Source organism: Somniosus microcephalus, chromosome 5 (assembly GCF_052327205.1).
Source record: "Somniosus microcephalus isolate GS21.2 chromosome 5, FLI_Smic_1.0, whole genome shotgun sequence".
Classification (NCBI taxonomy): domain Eukaryota; kingdom Metazoa; phylum Chordata; class Chondrichthyes; order Squaliformes; family Somniosidae; genus Somniosus; species Somniosus microcephalus.
In genome coordinates this window covers 284,520,173-284,542,373 of record NC_140991.1, presented here as the reverse complement: position 1 = coordinate 284,542,373, position 22,201 = coordinate 284,520,173, and the positions used below count along the sequence as shown (strand labels likewise).

The 22,201-nt window shown below is 45.7% G+C and overlaps 1 protein-coding gene across 2 annotated transcripts in view; it reads right to left on the bottom strand.

Moving 5' to 3' along the window:
• Positions 1-22,201, bottom strand: part of ahrra (aryl-hydrocarbon receptor repressor a) — a 329,025-nt gene that overhangs the window by 60,419 nt on the left and 246,405 nt on the right. The gene's annotated exons all lie outside the window — the stretch shown is intronic.

Here is a 22,201-nt window from a genome sequence, read left to right as displayed (position 1 = left end):
CATTGGAGGGGCCATCACTGAGGCCATGGCGATCAGCGTGGCTGAAAGCATTGATGATGACAGTATGCTTAAACCTAATCCTCCTTCTCACTTCCCCCTCATCCCACAATCTCTTCTCACTTATAAGCTGCTGATGGTGTAAGCATGCACATCTTGCTTTCCCCACCACCCAGGCCCCCCTCACCACAACCCTACTCTTGTGCCTTTCTCCTTTCAGATACCCAAGAACTCGAACCAGCCCAGCCTGCGCAGGAAGAAGTACAGGAGGAGAGTGATCGAGAAGAAAAGACACCGTCACTCGATCTGACACTCCCAGGCACTGCGCGTACTTTAGAGGGTAGTATAGAGACGGATGAGTCACCAGGCGCGAGTGGCCTGCAGCTCGTGCAGGAGGAAAGGGTAGCGCAGTTGCCAGTTCCTCGGAGGGCGAGGTCGCACACGAGTTCTGCTGCAGAGGAGTCAGATAAGGACTTCGATGAGGTGGCATTCAGAAGAAGGGTGATGGGCATGCACACAGAAATGCTTGGTGCATTGGCAGGCCTGCCAGAGAGCGTCTTGTCACTGTCAAGGAGCATGGAGGAGTCTGGCTCCAATTTTTGTGCAGAGCTTGGAGCCCATGATTTCCAGGATGGAAGTGATGGGCAACTCCATTAGAGCACTTGTGGACCCAACCACGATGCTGGGTGTGAATTGCGATGTCACAGCTTCCATTACAGCACAAGCAGAAGAGACCCAGTGTCTGAATGCTGCAGTGGAAGCTCAGACTTCTGTTATGTAGGCTCAGCTTGCCGCCACCCAAGCACACTTTAACAACTTTATAAATTTCTTCCAGCAACCAGTATTCATACAAACTCTGCAAGAGCCAGTACAAGAGAAATAATCAACTTACCTGCAAGTTGGATGTATCCCTTTAAATAGCGCTGGTGGGGGGAGTCCCTCGACAGTGCCTGTTTAGGAGAGGGTGTTGACTGAAGTGGCGACATTCAAAAAGACAGGTCTTGCATCAAATCAGCGTTACATGCTGACTGACATCACGAACTGCCTATGCTGCATACTGCCGGCGCACGCACGTTCCACCCACGCTATCGCCCTCACCAAGATGGCGAGCAGTGTGGGCCGTGCCAGAAGTGAGGCAGACGACATTTTTTTGTCCAAACTGATCTTACCTACCGGCGCTAAGGTGCCGAATTTCGTGGCTGTCTTGTTTTAAGGAGTGTCTTAAAGGAGGAGAGAGGTTGAAAAGTTTATGGAGGGAATTGCAGAGCTTAGGGCCTAGACGGCTGAAGGCACAGCCGCCAATGCCCTCTCTATCTCTGTAACCTTCTCCAGACCTACAACTCTGGCTTCTTTTGTATCTCCCACTCCCTTTGCCCCACCAACGGTGTCCGTGCCTTCGGTTTTCTCGAGCCTAAGCTCTAGAACTCCCCTCCCCAAACCTATCTGCTGCTCTACCTCCCTCTTCGCCTTTATGACCCAACTTAAAACCTACCTCTTCCGATTCGGCACTTTACAGCTTTCCGGACTCAATATTGAGTTAAACAATTTCAGATCATAACCTCGGCCCCTATCATATTTTTATATATTTTTTATCCACACTTTTGGTTTGTGTCTTTTCCTTTTTTTTTCTCTCCCACATGGCAGCTGTCTCTCATTCTGCCAGCGCATTTCACACTTCATCTGTAACGATCAATAACATGTCATTCTATAGTGGACACTAGGTGGAGCCGTAGAGCTGTATATAGCTGTATGTATAAGACTACACTACCCAGCTGTATATATATTAAGACTACATTACCCATGAGGCACTAGGCTACCCACAAGGCAGCAGTCAAGATGGAAGCCTCTACAGATACAGTACCTAGTCCACATGTGCTCAATAAAGTAACTAGCAAAAGCTAGCTGTGTTCATAATAAGAATGTCTATTTATTAATGAACATAACATGGTACCAGGAGTGGGGTGAAGATCTGCTGAAAATTGTGAAAAGCGAAATGGAGAGTTTGAAGCCACCAGAGCGTTTGAAACTCACAGAAAAAATCGACTACAATTGGCAGACTTTTAAACAACAATTCGAACTCTACATTGCAGCCATCGGATTCGATACGAAGCCAGACGCAAGGAAGATAGCGTTGCTGCTTACGGTTGCAGGCCCACAGGTGATAGAGGTATTTAATACATTTGTATTTAATCCAGCGGAGAACAGAGAAAAATTAGAAGATGTGCTAAAAAAATTTGATGCACATTGCTCTCCCAAAAAGAATGAGACGTATGAAAGATACATCTTCCGTTCTCGGACACAGCAACAAAATGAGACTTTTGATAGCTTTATAACTGATCTGAAACTGACATGTAATTTCTCTGAGCTGAAATCATCCATGATTCGTGACCAGATTGTGTTTGGTATTCATGATAAAAAAGTCAGGGAACGTCTGTTGAGAGAAACCAAACTAAATTTGGAAAATGCGGTGAAAATATGCCAAGCCAGCGAGCTAGCTCGAAAGCATGCGGAGACTTTCAGTGAAATCAATAATGATGCGATTGTAATGAGTGATAATGCTGCTGTCGGTGCTGTGTCCTACAAGGGGAAGAAACGTGGGCAGAACAGAAATGAAAAGCAATCGGAGGATGAAATTTTTAATTGTAAACGCTGTGGTTACAAACACCAGTTAAAACAATGCCCAGCGTTTGGAAAAATGTGCACAAAGTGTAATGGAAAGAATCACTTTGCCAAACAATGCTTTTCAAAAGTAAAAACTAAGAATGGGCAACGAGTTAATGTAATTGAGGACTCTGATTTAAGTGAGACATTTTTTGTACGAATGGTGTCATGTGACAATATCAAAAAGGATACAGAAAATGTGTAGCCCTCAGAAATGGACAATGCTGAACATAAAGTTAATGCAGTAAAAGAGGACAAATGGATGATCCCACTGCAGGTAAATGGAGCATTAGTTACCTTGAAACTAGACACTGGGGCAAAAGCAAACTTAATCAGTATGAGTGACATTAACAATATGAAAGAAAAGCCCAAAATACAGAAAAAGTCAGTACTACTGAAGGACTATAATGGACAGAAAATAGATAGCTTAGGTGTATGCAGACTTAAAGTGACAGTCAAAGACAAAGTGCATCATCTCATGTTTTCTGTTGTGGCTGAAAGACTTGATTCGATACTAGGTGACAAAGCTTGTGAAGACTTAGAACTGGTCAAGAGAGTCTACCGTATAAACTGTGCCATAAGCAGACCAGATGACTCAGGTGATGAAGCAGAGAGCCCATCAAGGATGAAAAGGCCAAAGGGTATCTATGTCTTCAAAAAGCCTAGTTTCTCCAAGAAGAAAGAAAAAGACTTTAAGGTCAAAGAGAAGCCAAAGGAAGAAAAGCACAAAGAGGAAAAACACAAGGAGAAAAAGTCCAAAGATATAACCGCAGCAGATGTTGTTAAGCAGTGGAAAGAGAAAAAGAAAAAGAAGAAGCCTGCACCAGAGCAGGAAGCAGTTCCGGTGGATACTCCTTCTTCCCTCAGGCCAATCTTTGGTGTTCCATTAGCCGAGGCTGCTGAGAGGACTATGCTGTATGATGGGATCCAGCTGCCAGCAGTTTTTTGAGAGTGCATTGACTACATTGAGAGTTATGGCATGAAGAGTGAAGGAAACACTGAAACCCTCTCCAAGCAAAGATCGCAAGGAGACCTCGATCTATACAAGAGCAGATTGATGACAATGCCGCAACTGCATCTTGTCATTCACCGCCAGAACAATCTCATGAAGACACATCAGACTCAATGTCTATTTATTAATGAACATAACATCATCTAGAGCCATCCTTTGCTTCTTTACCTGTCCTATTACCATCTTGTCTCGCCTTGAATATCTCTTAATGTCTCTTCACCTCCCAGACCTTCCCTTTTGTTCTTTCATCCCCTCCTCCATTTCCCAGCCCCCAAATTTGCTTTTTAATCTGTTTCATTTCCTGCTTTTTTCTCAGTTCTGACGAAGGGTCTTCGACCTGAAACGTTAACTCTGTTCCTCTCTCCACGGATGTTGCCTGGCCTGCTGAGTTTTTCCAGCGTTTTCTGTTGTTATTTAAAACCTACCTCATTGACCAAGCTTTTAGTCACCACCCCCAATATCTCCTTCTTTGTCTCGGTGTCAATTTTTGTCTGATTATGCTTCTGTGAAACGTCTTGAGATATTTCTTACGTTAAAGGCGCTCTGTAAATGCAAGGTGTTGTCTGCTGGGAGAGCATATCGGGAATTCATGAGTGCATCCATGTAAATTAACGGATGGTAAATGGGGAAAGGGGGAAGAGAGAGGGGCATCATTCACAATATGTGCTGTCAGTGGGCCAGTTTCTACACCAGGATTGTGCATTCATTACATTTACCTTATTGCATCACATTAAGCGGTAACTTTCTCGTCTATGATTGGCATATTAGACGCTCCTTCCCGAAATTCCAGAGGGGGAAGAAATCATCTATGGCCTGTTTATAAGATCAGGCTCAATGTAACAATTGCTTATATCAATTTAAACGTGGCGCTGGAATGTGGCGGGAATCTCACAGGACTAGTTTGGCAACATACCCAAGTGTTTTCATGGATCTCGTCATGAAGCACTTTAAACTTTGCGTGAAAGAACTTTCTTCAGCTGCAGAAAATAACAGAACTCAGAAATGAACACTTCAGCTCCCATTGCTAGAAGTTAAAGAAAATTCCCCAATGGGACAGAGGCATCTACCCTTTGAAATCGGCCTTCAAATCTACTTCAGATTATGCTTTTGGTTTTTTGAAACCTGTGAGAGCCTGAACTGCTTGAACTGATTGATTTAATCCATTTAGTCTGTGATTGATTTCACTGGATCACTTGATTAGTGATAAGGATCACAGGTTGAGATACATATTTGTCAACTGTCCCTGTGTTGGTGTGATTGGGACACACACAGTGGCCCCGATATTAATGTCGAGATGGGATCTGAGCAGGGGGGGGGGGGGGCGCGGTAGAGGACAACAATCGCGCGAGGTCATGGGACGAGTGGGGATGTCCAATTTCTATACAGTCCTACTCACCATTAACTTCCTCATTGCACAAAGTTCTTTTTAGTTTGGATAGTGACTGTACCCCAAAATATAGAATATGAAGGGCTAAAAATTCGATAGCACCCAAAAATGGGCGCGTGATTAACCCGCGCCCGTTCAAAGTAATGCAGGCAGCACGCAAACTTTGTGCTGCCTGCTAAGTTAAATGAGAGTGGCATACAGCCTAGCGCTAAAGTGCTGCTGAGAGCCTGCATGTTCAGCAGGGGGCCCAAGTTCATGCGAGGCTAGCACTAATTAAAGCCAGCCTGCACCTTTTAAAGGGAGGGGTGCAATTTGACCGCACCAGGTGTTGGAAGTCATTCCAGAAGGCAGTTTTACCTGGGAAGCATACAGGAATGGCACAACAGGCTAGAGGAAGGGCTCCAAGGCTCTCAGATGCAGCACTGGTGGAGAGGAGGAGAGAGGTCCTGTTTTCACAGGGGGCCAGGAGACCCTATAGACAGACACTACAAAGGTAATGGGAGAAGATAGCCACAGAGGTCAATGCCAACAGTGTTTAGCCCCGACGACCTGGATGCAGTGCAGGAAGAAGTTCAATGACCTCACACGAGTGGTCAACGTCAGTGACTGCATCTCAGATCCATAACCCATAAACTGCACCATTAGCCTCACACACTGCTCAATGTACCACACCCCCATTACTCAACTACCAACAATCTCTATCAATCACGACTCATACCTCACATTCATATGCTCCATCTTCTGCAAGCCTCACACCCACACCTTGCACACACTGCCAGCTATTCAACCATGACAGCCACAGCAGCCAAACACAGCGGCGGCGCTGAAACCATTAAACATGACAGTATGCTCATACCTAATCCTCCTTTTCACATCCCATTTCCACCTCATCCCACAATCTCTTCTGACTTACAAGCTGCAGATGGTATAAGCATGTAACTTTTGCTTCACCCCCACCACAACCCTACCCTTGCGCCTTTCTCATTTCAGCGACCCAAGAAATCCAACCTGGCCAGGCAGTGGTGGAAGAGGAAGAGGAACCTGATGATGAAGCAGGTACAATGCCATTTGATCTGACAGTTGCAGCCACCGGCTCAGATACGGGCACTGCACAGAGTTTAAAGGGCAGCTTAGAGGCGGGATCTGCACATGGTGAGTCACTGGGCACGGGTGGGCTGCAGCCAGGATAGGGGAAAGGGTAGCGCAGGTGCCACCTCCCTGGAGGGCGAGGTCGCACACGAGTTCTGCTGCACAGGACTCAGATGAGGACATTGATGGGGCAGCCTACAGAAAAAAGCTGATGGGTATGCACAACAAAATACTTGGTGCATTGGCAGGTCTGCCAGAAAGCATGAATGCAATGTCAAGAGTCCAGCTCCAATCTTTCACAGGGCTTTGCTCAGAGCCTGGAGCCCATCCTTCCTAGCGTGGAAGGGGTGGGCAGAACAATTAACACACTTGTGGACACAACCATCATGCAGCGTCTGATGAACGATGTCTCAACTTCCATTGCAGCACAAGCAGAAGCCAACCCAATGTCCGAGTGCTGCAGTGGAAGTTCAGACTGAAGTCATGCAGGCTCAGCTTGCTGCCACGCAAGCACAGACTGCTGCCATCATGGCTGGATTTACCAGTGTTGAAAGGGGCTTGCAGGGTGTAGTGTATGTACCTTTAAGAGGAACTATGTTTTTGAAGCCCCTGTATACTGTAGTACCAGTAGTGACCACTCGGGTATATAAGCCTGTGTAGCGTCTTGTGTTGTTAGTTCACCTCCAGACTTTGTTCAGTAAACACTTGTTAAATCAACTCCTGCATTCCGTGTCTCCAATAACACACGGATCTAACAGTGGCGACGAGTTAGAAACGAACTTACCTGCAATTCGGCAGCACCTCAAGGGGATCGATTCCTCAGACGAAGATCGAAGCCAGAAGCAAGAAAAAAAAAACTCGAAGAAACTCGAAAACGAGGGCTAGGCTTGGTCTCCAGTCTGTGGTTTCCCCAGCTAAACGGGCTGGTGGCAGGTAGTGCACTGATCCTTCCTGGGCTGCGGCGGGCTACAGCTCGATCGGGTGGCTCTGCAACGGGGCCGGGCAGCGAGTCGGGAAGCAGAAGCGAAGAGAGAGAGAGGGTGGAGCACTCAGGGCACGGCTGGCGTTCGGACCGAGCAGAGGGAGGGGAAAGTCCCAGAGGGTCCGCTCCACGACAGGAACGGTTCTTCAATTACGGAGAGAATATTGAAGCGATATATAAAAAAAAATAGAAATACCGCGAAAAGCTGCAGGTCGCAACGGGAACCGCGGAGAACAGCGTTGGCGGCAGCGGTGGGAAAGCACGGGAGGCGCCATCTTAACTCGGCGGGGAAGAAAAGCGCAGAAGCGCCATTTTAGATTTTCATGATGCCGAAGACTGGCAATATTACTGCTTTCGATAGTGATATAGAAGATTGGACCACATATGTGGAAAGAGTGGAGGTATATTGCAAGGTGAATGAGGTAGCAGATGATAAAAAGGCATCGGTACTTCTAAATCTGATGGGCGCAAGGACATACGGGCTGTTACGAAACTTGATCACTCCAGCCAAACCGATGGACAAGAATTTTAATGAGATTGTTGATACCTTACAGGAGCACTTAAACCCAACACCGCTGCTGATAGCGGAACGATTCAAATTCTTCAGGAGGAATCAGCACAAGAATGAAAGTAACGCTGATTACCTCACCGAATTACGAAAGCTGTCAAAGCACTGCCAATTCGGGGCAGGACTGGCAGATTCTCTACGAGACAAATTCGTCTGCGGTCTCCTAAGCGAAGGAACACAGAAAAGACTACTTTCTGAGAAAGATTTGACACTGGACAAGGCTTTCAGTGTGGCTGTATCATACGAAGCAGCAGCAAGAGGAGCTGCAGAGATACTGCAAAAGCCACAGGACTTCGGCACCCGTGAAATGACACGGGGTTTTGAGAGATGTTATCGCTGCGGCAGATCCACCCATGACCAGAGGAGCGATAGCGACTCCGGAAACAAGAGACTAAGCTGTCTCAAATTACATAATGTAATTGCCAAAGAAGATTACCAGACCATTTGGGTTACCCTCACGATAGCGGGGTCCCCAGTCAAAATGGAGGTAGATACAGGATCAGCTTTGACCGTCATGAGTCGACGGGATTACGAGTGGCTATTTCCGCATATACCTTTGAAAGACACATCCATTGTCTTGAAGACATATACGGGGCAGAAAGTATACCCCAGAGGGAAAATAAGGGTGCCTGTTGTATACAACGGCAAGGAAATACAGAAGTTGTATTTATACGTTCTGCAAGATGGTGGTCCACCGTTGTTGGGACGTGAATGGATCAGAAAGATAAGTTTAGACTGGCACTCCATTCAGGCACTGACGGTGACCAGTAAGAAAAAAAACGATGATGACGTCATACCTGGACGATTAAAAGAAATCTTGGCTAACGCCAAAGAAGTGTTTCAACAGGAACTAGGAACCCTGAAAGGCGCCACCGCCTCAATAAAAGTGGAAGATGCGGCAATTCCCAAGTTTTTTAAGGCAAGGCCGGTGCCATACGCAATTCGTCCAGCCGTTGAGGCAGAGCTGGAGAATTTGGAAAAAGCAGGCGTGTTATCCAAGGTAGATTGGAGCGAGTGGGCAACACCCATCATCCCGGTCATGAAGAAAACGTTGAATAATGATAAATATGAAGAACAGAGAAAAGTTCGCATCTGTGGGGGCTTCAAGGTGACTGTAAACCCGGTTCTTCACACGGTACAGTATCCTCTTCCGAGGATAGAAGATATTTTCGCCTCACTATCCGGAGGGAAACGTTTCACCAAAATTGACTTAGCACAGGCATATCTACAGATGGAGGTTGAGGAGGCCTCTAAAAAGTATCTCACGATAAACACACACAAAGGCCTGTACCAGTGCAATCGACTGGTTTTCGGAGTGGCATCAGCTCCGGCTATCTGGCAAAGAGCTATGGAGCAAGTCCTGCAAGGGATTCCGGGGACTCAATGCTACCTAGACGACATCCTTGTAACAGGAGAAAACGACAACGAGCACCTTGCCAACTTGGAGCAGGTGCTCACGAGGCTGAGAGAACGGGACCTACGAGCAAATCGCCCCAAGTGCGAATTTTTCCAGAAACAAATATCATATTGTGGCCATGTCATTAATGAAGAAGGGTTGCATAAGTCACCTGAAAAAATTGAAGCGGTCGTAAAGGCCCCAGCGCCTGAAAATGTCTCACAATTAAGGTCGTTCCTGGGATTAGTAAATTACTATCATAAATTTTTACCAAACTCGTCGACGGTTCTGCACCCGCTTAACGCACCGCTACAAACGGGCGTAGTTTGGAAATGTAGCGAAGACTGTAAACGTGCCTTCCATAAATGCAAAGGCTTGATCACGTCCAGGGAAGTATTGGCTCATTACAACCCATCACTGCCAATCAGACTGGCGTGCGATGCATCCCTTTACGGCATGGGAGCGGTATTATTGCATAGATTCCCTGATGGCTCGGAGCAGCCGATAGCTTTTGCGTCACGCTCATTAAACTCAGCTGAGCGTAACTATGCCCAGATCGACAGGGAGGCCCTCAGCCTGGTGTGGGGGGTGAAGAAATTCAACCATTACCTACACGGACAAAAATTTACCTTGTTGACTGACCATCAACCCCTCGTCTCCATATTCAACCCTAAAAAGGGCGTTCCCATTATGACAGCGCAAAGGCTACAGAGGTGGTCCCTTTTCCTAGGAGCACACCAATATGACATAGAGTACAAAGGAACAAAACAGCATGGGAATGCTGACGGGTTATCGCGCCTACCGTTGCCAACAGTGGAAGAGGCGCCTACAGTGGACCCAGTGGAGATATTCCACTCGACCATAGTGGAATGTCTACCGGTGACAAATTCTACCATTGAAAAGGAAACACGAAATGACCCGACTCTCTCACGAGTCTATGATTTAACGGTGAAGGGATGGCCAGCACATGGCGAACCACTGTTGCCAGCATTCTCGCAAAGAAGAGAACGGCTGTCAGTGTGCCGAGGAACCTTGATGTGTGGGTCCAGAGTGGTGATTCCACCCAAACTCAAGGATAGAGTGCTAAAGGAGCTTCACGAGGGGCATCTGGGTGGAGTGAAAATGAAGAACTTAGCCAGAGCGTTTGTGTGGTGGCCAGGTATCGATGGAGACATCGAAGAAATGACCAAGAGCTGTCTAGCATGCCAGAAGGTCCAAAACGCCCCACCACAAGTCCCTCTACATCCATGGGAGTGGCCCTCATCTCCATGGCAAAGGGTACATATCGACTTTGCTGGTCCATTTATGGATTCAATGTTCTTAATCGCGGTGGATGCACACTCCAAGTGGCCGGAGGTAATAAAGATGTCCTCCACCACCACGGAAAAAACCATCACAGTATTAAAGACCATATTCACCAGGAATGGGCTGCCTGAACAGATCTGTTCTGATAATGGACCGCAATTTGTATGCGAAGAATTCAAGAAGCTCTTAAAAAACAATGGGGTTAAGCACTACACGTCCGCCCCATACCATCCCGCCACCAATGGATTGGCTGAAAGGTTTGTCCAGACCTTCAAGAAGGCCATAAAGGCCATGGGTAATGAAGACATAAATCTACAACATAAGGTAGATAACTTCTTGTTTGTGTACAGGAATGCAACACATGTGGTTACAAACCAAACCCCCGCCATGATGTTTTTCAATAGAAGACTAAGATGCCGGCTGGATTTGGTCAAGCCAAACGTCAGAAGGGACGTAGAGAACCGGCAATTTCAAAGCATGAATGAAATGCCAACTAGAACCTTCCAGATAGGTCAACCAGTTTTGGCCCGGGACTACTGTACCGAGAAATGGCAGCCTGGAACTATTTGCACACGACTAGGACCGCTGATGTATACCGTGGACATTGGAGAAAGCATAATAAGGCGCCATGCTGACCAGATCATAGAGTCATCCGAAAAAGGACAACCTACACCACAACTCTATACGCCTAGTGATGAAGCAGAGATACCCATAGTATCTACCTCCGATCCGGTGATACTGGAACAAGATGAACCCAACACTGGCATTGAAGCTGAATCGACCTTGCCAAAAGAACCTACTACACCACCGAGGCGTTATCCGGACCGAGTCAGGAAGCCGCCAGAGAGACTGAATTTGTAATTGATTAACTTCAGCAAATGTGTATATTACTGTTCTTGTAAAAATGTTATTTAATGATTACTTAAAATGTTATGTATTATTTATCTAAAAGGGGAGGAATTGTAGTGTATGTATCTTTAAGAGGAACTATGTTTTTGGAGCCCCTGTATACTGTAGCCTTCCGGACTCAATATCGAGTTCAACAATTTCAGATCATAACCTCGGCCCCTATTACATTTTTTCTTGTAATTTTTCCACTCCTTTCCCCCCCCTTCCTTTTGTTTCTCTCTCACACCTGGCAGCTATCTCTTACCCTGCCAGTACACTTCACACCTAATCTCAGCCTATTACCATCTCGCCCAGCTTCGAATACCTTATATTGTCTCTTTTACTTCTTTTGTTTCTTTTTATTCTTTTGTCCAATCGCAGCCCTGCCTTCGATCTATTTTCTTTTCTTTCCAGTTTTGAAGAAGGGTTCGACTCGAAACGTCAACTCAAATTTCTCTCCACAGATGTTGCCTGACCTGCTGAGTTTTTCCAGCATTTTCTGTTGTTATTTCGGATTTCCAACATCTGCAGTATTTTGCTATCGTAACCTTCACAGCCACTGGCAATGCTGTCCTCGCCCTGGACTGAGCTGCAGGTCTGCCTGCAGCAGGTGGCAGATTTCAGTGATCACATCCTTCATAAAACGGAGACATTGCATGCACTGTTCCTCACTGAGGCTGAAGTAGGAGAATTGCTCCCTGAAGACCCTGGGTGGATATGACCTCCTGCTGAGAGCCCTTCGTCCTCTCCTCCTCCTGCCTCTTCTAGTAGCTTGTCCTGCTCTGTGTCGCCTCTGCTCATTCTCCCTGTCATGCTGCAGGCCAAGGGAGATACAAACCACTGCACCCATGTCTGGGAGCAACTGGTCTGAGCAGAAACCTTGCAAGTCATTACCAAGTCCTTGAGCATGTGCCACACCACTCCTTGTAGACATTAGGCAACTTTAAAGAAGTCTAAAAAGCACCAAACACTTCTACAAACTCAGCAACAGTTAGTAGAAATCAATCAGCAAGCTAGTAGGCGATGATCCCTTTAAATAGACAGGTGTGGGGTCCTTCCTGCTGCTGAACGCATGTTCAGCCGTGCGAAGTTAACAGAGGGCGTTAGCTCCAGCGTTGAGGTCGAAAATGGCAGCACTGACGCCAAAGTCACGATCTGCCTACTCTGCATACTTTCGGCGCACGCTCCCAGCGGTGATGCCAACGTCCTCACTAAAATGGCAGGGCTGCCTTGAGGATGAGTTCATTGAGTGTATTAGGGATGGGTTTCTTGAGCAGTATGTAACTAAACTGACCAGGGGGCAAGCAACCTTAGATCTGGTCCTGTGTAATGAGACAGGATTAATTAAAAATGTCCTAGTAAAGGATCCCCTTGGAATGAGTGACCATAACATGGTTGAATTCCATATTCAATTAGAGGGTGAGAAGGTTGGATCTCAAACAAGCGTGCTAAGGAAGGAGATACTTGCCATAGAGGGAGTGCAACGAAGGTCCACGAGATTGATTCCTGGGATGGCGGGACTGTCGTATGAGAAGAGATTGAGTAAACTAGGCGGGACTGTCATATGAGAAGAGATTGAGTAAACTAGGCCTGTATTCTCTTGAATTCAGAAGAATGAGAGGGGATCTCATTGAAGCATACAAAATTATTACAGGGCTTGATAGGGTGGATGCTGGGAGAATGTTTCCCTTGGCTGGGGAATCTAGAAACAGGTGCCACAGCCTCAGGATAAAGGGTAAGCCATTCAGGACTGAGATGAGAAGAAATTTCTTCGCACAGAGGGTGGTGGATCTTTGGAATTCTCTACCCCAGAGGGCAGTGGAGGCTCAGTCATTGGGTATATTCAAAACAGAAGTTGATAGATTTCTGACTAGTAAGAGCATCAAGGGATATGGCGATAGGGCCGGTGAATGGAGATGAGACAGAAGATCGGCCATGATCTCATTAAATGGCAGAGCAGGTTCGAAGGGCCGAATGGCCTACTCCTGCTCCTATTTCTTATGTTTCTTAACCTGCGGCGAGAGTGCTGCCACTGAGCCACAGCTGACACCAGAATAATCTCTATAATGGGCTTGCCTGCGAAGAGACTTCAGGCTAAAAATGTTGTTGCGAACACATCCTCTTCGCAACTGCCACTGCCACCTAGCTTTATGTCATCAGCAAATTTGGAAATGTTACATTTAGTCCCCTCATCCAAATCATTGATATAGATTGTGAATAGCTGGGGCCCAAGTGGTACCCCACTAGTCACCGCCTGCCATCCTGAAAAAGACCCGTTTATCCCTACTCTTTGTTTTCTGTCTGTTAACCAATTCTCAATCCATGCTAGATATTACCCCCAATTCCATGTGCCCTAATTTTGTTCACCAACCTCTTGTATGGGACCTTATTGAAGGCCTTCTGAAAATCCAAATACACCACATCTACCGGTTCCCCTTTGTCTACTCCAATAGTTACATCCTCAAAGAACTCCAATAGGTTTGTCAAACAGGATTTCTCTTTCATAAATCCATGTTGACTCTGCCCAATCTTACTATTAGTTTCTAAGTGCCCAGTTATTGCATCCTTTATAATAGATTCCAGCATTTTCCCAACTACTGATGTGAGGCTAACAGGTCTGTAGTTCCCTGTTTTCTCTCTCCTCCTTTCTTAAATAGCGGGGTTACATTTGCTATCCTCCAATCTGCAGGAACCATTCCAGAATCTATAGAATTTTGGAAGATGACAACCAATGCATCCACTATCCCAATGGCCACCTCTTTCAAAACCCTAGGATGTAGGTCATCCAGTCCTTGGGATTTATCGGACTTTTAGTCCCATTAATTTTGCTAGTACTGTTTTTTTACTAATAATAATTTCTTTAAGTTCCTCATTCTCACCACACCCTTGGTTTTCTTGTATTTCTGGGAGTTTTTTTGTGTCTTCCTCCGTGAAGACAGAAACAAAGTATTTATTTAATTTCTCTGCCATTTCCTCATTCCCCATTATAAATTCTCCCGTCTCTGACTGTAAAGAACCTACATTTACCTTTGCCAGTCATTTCCTTTTCACATATATATAGAAACTTTTACAATCCGTTTTTATATTTTTTGCTAGTTTGTGCTCATATTCCATTTTCCCTTTCTTTATCAATTTCTTGGTCCCCCTTTGCTGATTTCTAAAAAGATCCCAATCTTCAGGCTGACCGCTTTTTCTGGCAACTTTATAAGCTTCCTCCTTTGACTTAATACTAGCTTTAATTTCTTTTGATAGCCATGGTTTGATCACTTTTCCTTTTGGGTTTTTATGCCCTAGAGGAATATATGTTTGTTGCAAATTATGCATTATTTCCTTGAATATTAGCCATTGTATGTCAACCTTCATACCTTTTAGTGTAGTCTCCCAATCTACCATGGCCAACTTGTCCCTCATACCCTTGTAGTTTCCTCTGTTTAGATTGAAGACCTTAGTTTCAGATTGGACTACATCACTCTCAAACTTAATATAAAATTCAATTATATTAACGTCACTTGTCCCTAAAGGCCCCTTTACCACAAAAGTATTGATTAGCCCTTTCTCATTACACAGTACCAGATCCAGAATAGCCTGTTCCCTGGTTGGTTCATCCATATACTGATCCAGGAAACCATCTCGCATGCATTCCAAGAATTCGTCCTCCACACCATTAGTGGTAATTTGATTTGCCCAGTCATTATGTAGATTAAAGTCCCCCATGATAACCGTATTGCCCTTGTTACATGCACTTCTAATCTCTTGATTGATACTGTGCCCTACATTACCACTACTGTTGGGTGGCCGATACACAACTCCCACCAATGTTTCCGCCCTTTGCTGTTTCTTAGCTCCACCCAAACTGATTCCAGTTCTATATCACGATCTGCCGAGCCAAGATCTTTGATCTCTACCGTACCGATTTCATCCCTTATTAACAGCGCTACGCCACCTCCTTTTCCTTTTTGTCTGTCCTTCCTAAATGTTGAGTACCCTGGAACATTCAGTTCCCAGCTTTGGTTACCCTGCAACCATGTCTCTGTAATGGCAATGACATCATGCCCATTTACTTCTATTAGTGCCATTAATTCATCCACCTTGTTGCGAATGCTACGTGCATTTAGATAAAGGGGGAAAAGTTCAGTTGTTTGCGCCTGCCGTTAGCACCTTAAGAGGGCGCTAATGGGGCGCAAAGCAACTAGCGCCTGAGCGCGGCAATGTTTGCGCCACTCGCGAAATTAACTAGACATTTTGCGGCGGCGCTAAACACTACCGCCACGATCTCCTGTGCCGGCAGATCATGACGTCAGTTGAGTGCGCAACACCCCGGACCGGAAATTGAGTGGCACCCCCTGCCTTACCGCCTGCTGTTAGTAATGACAGGTTGAGGGGAGAGTTTTGCAGTCAGAAAGGGACTGGGGGAGCGCTATTTAAAGGCGACTGCTTCCTGCCTTTTTTTAATAACAACAGAAAATGCTGGAAAAACTCAGCAAGTCAGGCAACATCCGTGGAGAGAAATTTGAGTTGACGTTTCGGGTTTGACCCTTCTTCAAAACTGGAGAGAAAAGGAACTAGATCGAAGGCAGGGCTGCGATCGGACAAAAGAATAAAAGAACCAAAAGAAGTAAAAGAGATTAGAAGCTAGACGAGATGGTAATAGGCTGTGATTAGGTGTAAAGTGTACTGGCAGGGCAAAAGATAGCTGCCAGGTGTGAGAGAGAAACAAAAGGAAAGGGGGGGGGGGGGGGGGAAAGGAAAGGAGTGGAAAAATATAAGTGAAAATGAAATAGGGGCCGGGGTTATGATCTGAAATTGTTGAACTCGATATTGAGACCGGAAGGCTGCAGAGTGCCTAATCGGAAGATGAGGTGCTGTTCCTCGAGTTTACGTTGCGCTTCCGTGGAACAGTACAAAAGGCCAAGGACGGTGAGGTCCGAGTGGGAATGGAGCGGTGAATTGAAATGACAGGCGACCGGAAGCTCGGGGTCACCCTTACGGACTGAACGGAGGTGTTCGTAAGGGTGACCCCGTTCAGTCCGTAAGGGTGACCCCGAGCTTCCGGTCGCCTGTCATTTCAATTCACCGCTCCATTCCCACTCGGACCTCACCGTCCTTGGCCTTTTGTACTGTTCCACGGAAGCGCAACGTAAACTCGAGGAACAGCACCTCATCTTCCGATTAGGCACTCTGCAGCCTTCCAGTCTCAATATCGAGTTCAACAATTTCAGATCATAACCCCGGCCCCTATTTCATTTTCACTTATATTTTTCCACTCCTTTCCTTTCCCCCCCCCCCCTTTCCTTTTGTTTCTCTCTCACACCTGGCAGCTATCTTTTGCCCTGCCAGTACACTTTACACCTAATCACAGCCTATTACCATCTCGTCTAGCTTCTAATCTCTTTTACTTCTTTTGGTTCTTTTATTCTTTTGTCCGATCGCAGCCCTGCCTTCGATCTAGTTCCTTTTCTCTCCAGTTTTGAAGAAGGGTCAAACCCGAAACGTCAACTCAAATTTCTCTCCACGGATGTTGCCTGACTTGCTGAGTTTTTCCAGCATTTTCTGTTGTTATTTCGGATTTCCAACATCTGCAGTATTTTGCTATCGTCCTGCCTTTTTTTGTTGGTGACATTTTTGCACCACGCATTGAGAGAGAGAGAGAGAGAGACTTCTGGAGAGATTCAATGCAGTGTGAAGGAGTTTTGAGTACTGAGCAGCACTTAGCAGGTTCATTTTGATTTGCCCTTCCTTGCTTCGCCAGCGCTCTGAGGTAGCACCTCGCTCCTCATCCTTTGCGCTTTAAGACAGGTGTGAAGCGCCTGATTTAGTGCTCCAATCACATCCAGAGGTGATAAAAGCCAAGTTTGCCATCGGAGGCGATAATTAGCGCCAGGCGCTAAACTTTGCGCACGGCCGATAATGGCGCCCCAAAAGGGGCGATACTGAATTTTTCCCCCAAAGTGCCTTCAACTTTGCCTGTTTAATATTTTTCTGCACTTTGACCCTCTTTACTGTTGGCCTTTGTTTCTGCTCCCTACTAGTTTTGCTGACTACTTTTCTAACTTGCACTTCTAGCTTTGTTTCTCTCTGTTCTGGGCCCACACTTAGGTTCCCAGCCCCCTGACAAACTAGTTTAAATCCTTCCCAACAGCACTAGCAAACCCCCCTGCGAGGATTGTTTGGATATGAGCTTGCCAGACCAAACAAAACTACTTCAAAAGGTCTATATTTCAAATAGGAATTTCACAATAAAGTTCAAACTGTAACATTATTCCTTACATTAATCTAACAATTCGAATAAAGCAAACAAAAAGAAAAAAATAGTTTTGTTGGACTAAAGCTCTGAAGCACAAAGTCCAAGCGCTGGTTATGTGTCACTAATCTATCAATAACTTTGCTACAAATCACCGCAATATCCCGGTGAATATTGAGAAGCGCAAGCCCGACTAATGGGTGGAATTGAGGAACTGACCAGCTCTGGAAGAACACCCATTGTCTCTGTGTTTCTATCGAGTGATCTGAGGCACGTGACGTTCAAAAGAAGGAATGGAAGGAATGAAAACCGCCACCCCCACCACATCCCTGATCACAATCACAGTTCATGAGGCATCGCACTGGAGCTGCAGGGAGCCAATAACAAGTAGCACTATCAGTGGGAGCTTGCTTTTCAGAAGTCCCTTGTAATAAGGCTGTGCTATACTCATTTTTGAGCTTCACGCATAGCTTCACTGCATGAGTTCTGAATTTATGTTAACAAGGCCCTAATAAGCAAAAACAGCTTTTCTCAGAGATTTATCGCTAATTTTCATTAATCTATTTTTAGAGGGATCCTCAGCTCAGCAATAAACATGTTTAATAAAACCCATATTAGCACATTTTAGTGATATTGGAACAGTGTCAGCCATTGCTCAGCAGTAGCACTCTCACCTCTCAGTGACTACACTCTCGCCTCTCAGTCAGAAAGTCGTGAATTCAAAGACTTGAGCACAAAATCTAGGCTGACACTTCCAGTGCCGTACTGAGGGAATGCTGCACTGTCGGAGCTGCCATCTTTCGGATGAGACGTTAATCCAAGGCCCTGTTTTCCCTCTTAGGTGGACAGAAAAGATCCCATGGAACTATTTTGAAGAAGAGCAAGGGTGTTCTCCCCAGTGTCGTGGGCAAGATTTATCCCTCAATCAACATCACTAAAAAAGAGATTATCTGGCCATTGCTCATTGGTGTTTGTGGGTTGCTGAGCGCAAATTGGCTTCCACATTTCCCCACATTACAACAGTGGCTACACTTCAAAAACTGTACTTCGTTGGCTGTAAAGCACGCTGGGATGTCCTGAAGTCGTGAAAAGCACGATATAAATTCAAGTCTTATCTTCTTTCTTTCTCCTTTCACTTGTGTCTATTTTTGTTAAAGACACTGAAGCACGGAAAATTTGCCCCTTTCGATCCATAATGATTCACTTCTGACAGAGAGCAGGAATCAAAAGGCCTGAAGCGCGCTGCCAACATTGACCCTCTTTTTAAGGCCGTAGGGAGGAGCATTAAAGCAAATTCCCATTTCAAACGGAGCCAAGAATTGAATATTTGTAAACCAGTGTGAACCACCTATCCCTTTGAAATGAATTGTAAACAGAGGAAGAAACCTTTAGCTTTATTGTTCTTGGCAACGTGGAGCCCAACATAGGCCAGATGTTTCCTCACTTTGTTGGGCCTGGTTCTGGTGACAGGCTGGTATCAGCCGCTGGTGTACGATAGGAAGTGACTCAGATAGGCATTTTTTGTAATTGTTTCGTAGATCTGTCCGAGTTCTCTGGTTGGATGAGTGGGTGGGTTGGGAAGGAATGCTGGCCTTTATATCTAGAGGACTAAAATACCAGGGAGCAGAAGTTATGCTGCAGCTATACAAAACCCTGGTTAGACCACACCTGGAGTACTGTGAGCAGTTCTGGGCACCACACCTTAGGAAGGATATATTTGCCTTGGAGGGAGCGCAGTGTAGGTTTACCAGAATGATACTGGGACTTCAAGGGTTAAGTTACGAGGAGATATTACACAAATTAGGGTTGTATTCCCTAGAATTTAGAAGGTTAAGGGGTGATCTGACCGAAGTTTTCAAGATATTAAGGGGAACAGATAGGGTAGATAGAGAGAAACTATTTCCGCTGGTTGGGAATTCTAGGACTAGGGGGCAGAGTCTAAAAATTAGAGCCAGGCTTTTCAGGAGTGAAATTAGGAAACACTTCTACACACAAAGGGTGGTAGAAGTTTGGAACTCTCTTCCGCAAATGGCAACTGATGCTAGATCAATTGTTAAATTTAAATCTGAGATTGATAGCTTTTTGTTAACCAAAGATATTAAGGGATATGGGCCAAAGGCGGGTATATGGAGTTAGGTCGTAGATCAACCATGATCTCATTGAATGGCGGAACAGGCTCGAGGGGCTCAATGGTCTACTCCTGTTCCTATGTTCCTATTTTCTCTGGTGCGGGAATTCAGAACAAGGAGGCACAATCTTAAATTTAGAGCTCGGCCATTCAGGAATGAAATCAGGAAACACTTCTTCACACAAAGGGTAATGGGAATCTGCAACTCTCTCCCAAAAGGCTGTGGATGCTGGGCCGATTGAAATTTTCAAGACTGAGGTCGAGAGATTTTTGTTGGGTAAGCATATTAAGGGATATGGAGCATAGGCGGATAGATGGGGTTGAGGCATACATCAGTCATAATCTAATTGAATGGCAGAGCAGGCTCGAAGGGCGGAATGGCCTCCTCCTGTTCCCAATCTCCGAGCTGCTCTTCCCCCTGGGAATCCCCGAACAAAATTAAAGGGGCCCCCATCCCCAGTCAATCCGATTTGGGTCTCTGTCCCTTTTTTTCTGACCTTTTCACCGAGGGAACTGAACGTTTCGGGGGGGGGGGGGGCAGGCGGGGCGGGACAATGGCCAGGAAAATCGACCCTTAATTCTGCACAAACTTGGCTGATGTTGAAAGAAGATCTCCACAGACCAGCAACAGAATGGAGACATCACTCGTCCCGCCCGATTTCACTAACCTCAATATCGTGGAGAATTGACAAGGAAAATTTGTGTACTCCATTTCTAAAGGAACACTTCAGTCTGTATTCCAGTTAAGGAGATGCCAATTTTCCCCCACCTATTTTTTCTGGCTCCTGAATGAGGTTTTTGCTTCACGGCTACCTTGCTTAGGTCATAAAAAAAAGGGATAGAGACCCAGATCGGACTGACTGGGGATCCCTTTAACTTTGCCCGGGGATTCCCAGGGATAGGGAACAGGGTTGCCAACTCTGGTGTAACGTATTCCTGGAGATTTGATCATGTGACATTCAATCACATTGCAGTTGATCACGTGACACCGCTCATGTGATGCTTAATCACATGACATTTGAACATGTGACATTTGCCCACAAAATACAGCAAGTTATAAAAGTAATAAATAAAACCAAAACCAAACCTAATTGAATTCACTGATTCCCACACCCCACCACTGAAGCCCAACTTCAGGGAGGTGAGGTGAGACCCTCAGCGAGAAGCACCAAAGCTAGCTTTGCCTGACCATAATAAAACACATTATACAACAAGCACATCACAGTCTGACATGAACCCTCCCTCCCACCCCAGCTTGTGTTTCTCTCTACCTCACCAGTTTGTGTTGCTCTCTCCCTCTCCCAGTTGCTCACCCAGGACTTGGGAGTTTCCAGGCAATTTTCGTTGGCCCCGATGCCATCGTTCTCACAACCGACAATGAAGCGGTGCATTCCAAATAGTGGAGGGACCAGCAGGGCTCAGACAACGCGGTTTGCAAGCCACGACAGCCAGGGCATTGATTATGCGTGAACTGCACATACAAGGACTGTTTCTCCCGAGTCGCCAGCAGCAGCACTAGACGAGACCAATCGCCCATTCCGATGGGCTCTTGCCGAAATCAGGAGGGTTGGAAACCCTAGGCAGAGCTTGGCCATTCTTCACATCAGCTTAGGAAACAAGGCTTTTCAGCTATCAAGGCCTGATCCAGTTGGCAACAGACATCTACTCTCTCACATACGCAATGGTCGCTGGATAGTGAGCAGGGGTACTCAGGTTAATGGGAACCTCCCAACTGCAATTTTAACTAGCTCAACATGGGATGGGAATTGAACCCACGACCTTCCTCGCCTGTATGGCTCAGTCCCACACTTGTCTGTACAGTTAGCGACTGAGCCAATGAGTGGGGTTGGAGTAAGAGAGGTCCAATGGGACTGTAATATTGATGGGCACAAATGCTACTTTATATTAAGAATGATACCAACTGTCTGCTTGACTCAGCGGTAGCACTCTCAACTCTTAGTCAGAAGGTTATGGGTTCAATCCCCAACCAGGACTTCGGCACATAATCTAGGCCAAATATGAGGGAATTCCCAATTGATAGAGGTGCCGTCTTTCAGATGAGATTTTAAACTGAGGCCCTGTCTGCCTTCTCGGGTGGTTATAAAAGATTCCACGATGCTTTTGGAAAAAGAGCATGGAAGATGTTTTGGCCAACACTTATCCCTCAATCAGCACTGCCATAAACAGATCATTTATCTCATTGCTGCTTGTGGGATTTGCTGTGCGCAGATTGACTGCCGGGTTTCCCTACATTGCAACAGTGATTACACTTCAAAAGTACTTAATTGGCCGTGAAGCACTTTGAGATGTTCTGAGAGAATTGCTGCTTAAATGGTCCTTTTTTAAATCAATTTTATAGTATCAGGAGCAACTCCAGACAAATGAATGTAATTCAATCATAAACAGATTTTTTGCTTAATAAGAATACAACAATATTCCAATTAGTGCATGATTTTATTTTTGTTTATTTCTTTTGGCATCTTTTTGTCACCTTGCTGACACTGCTGCCTTGTAATTGTTTGCACAAGGCAATTAATTACACATGTT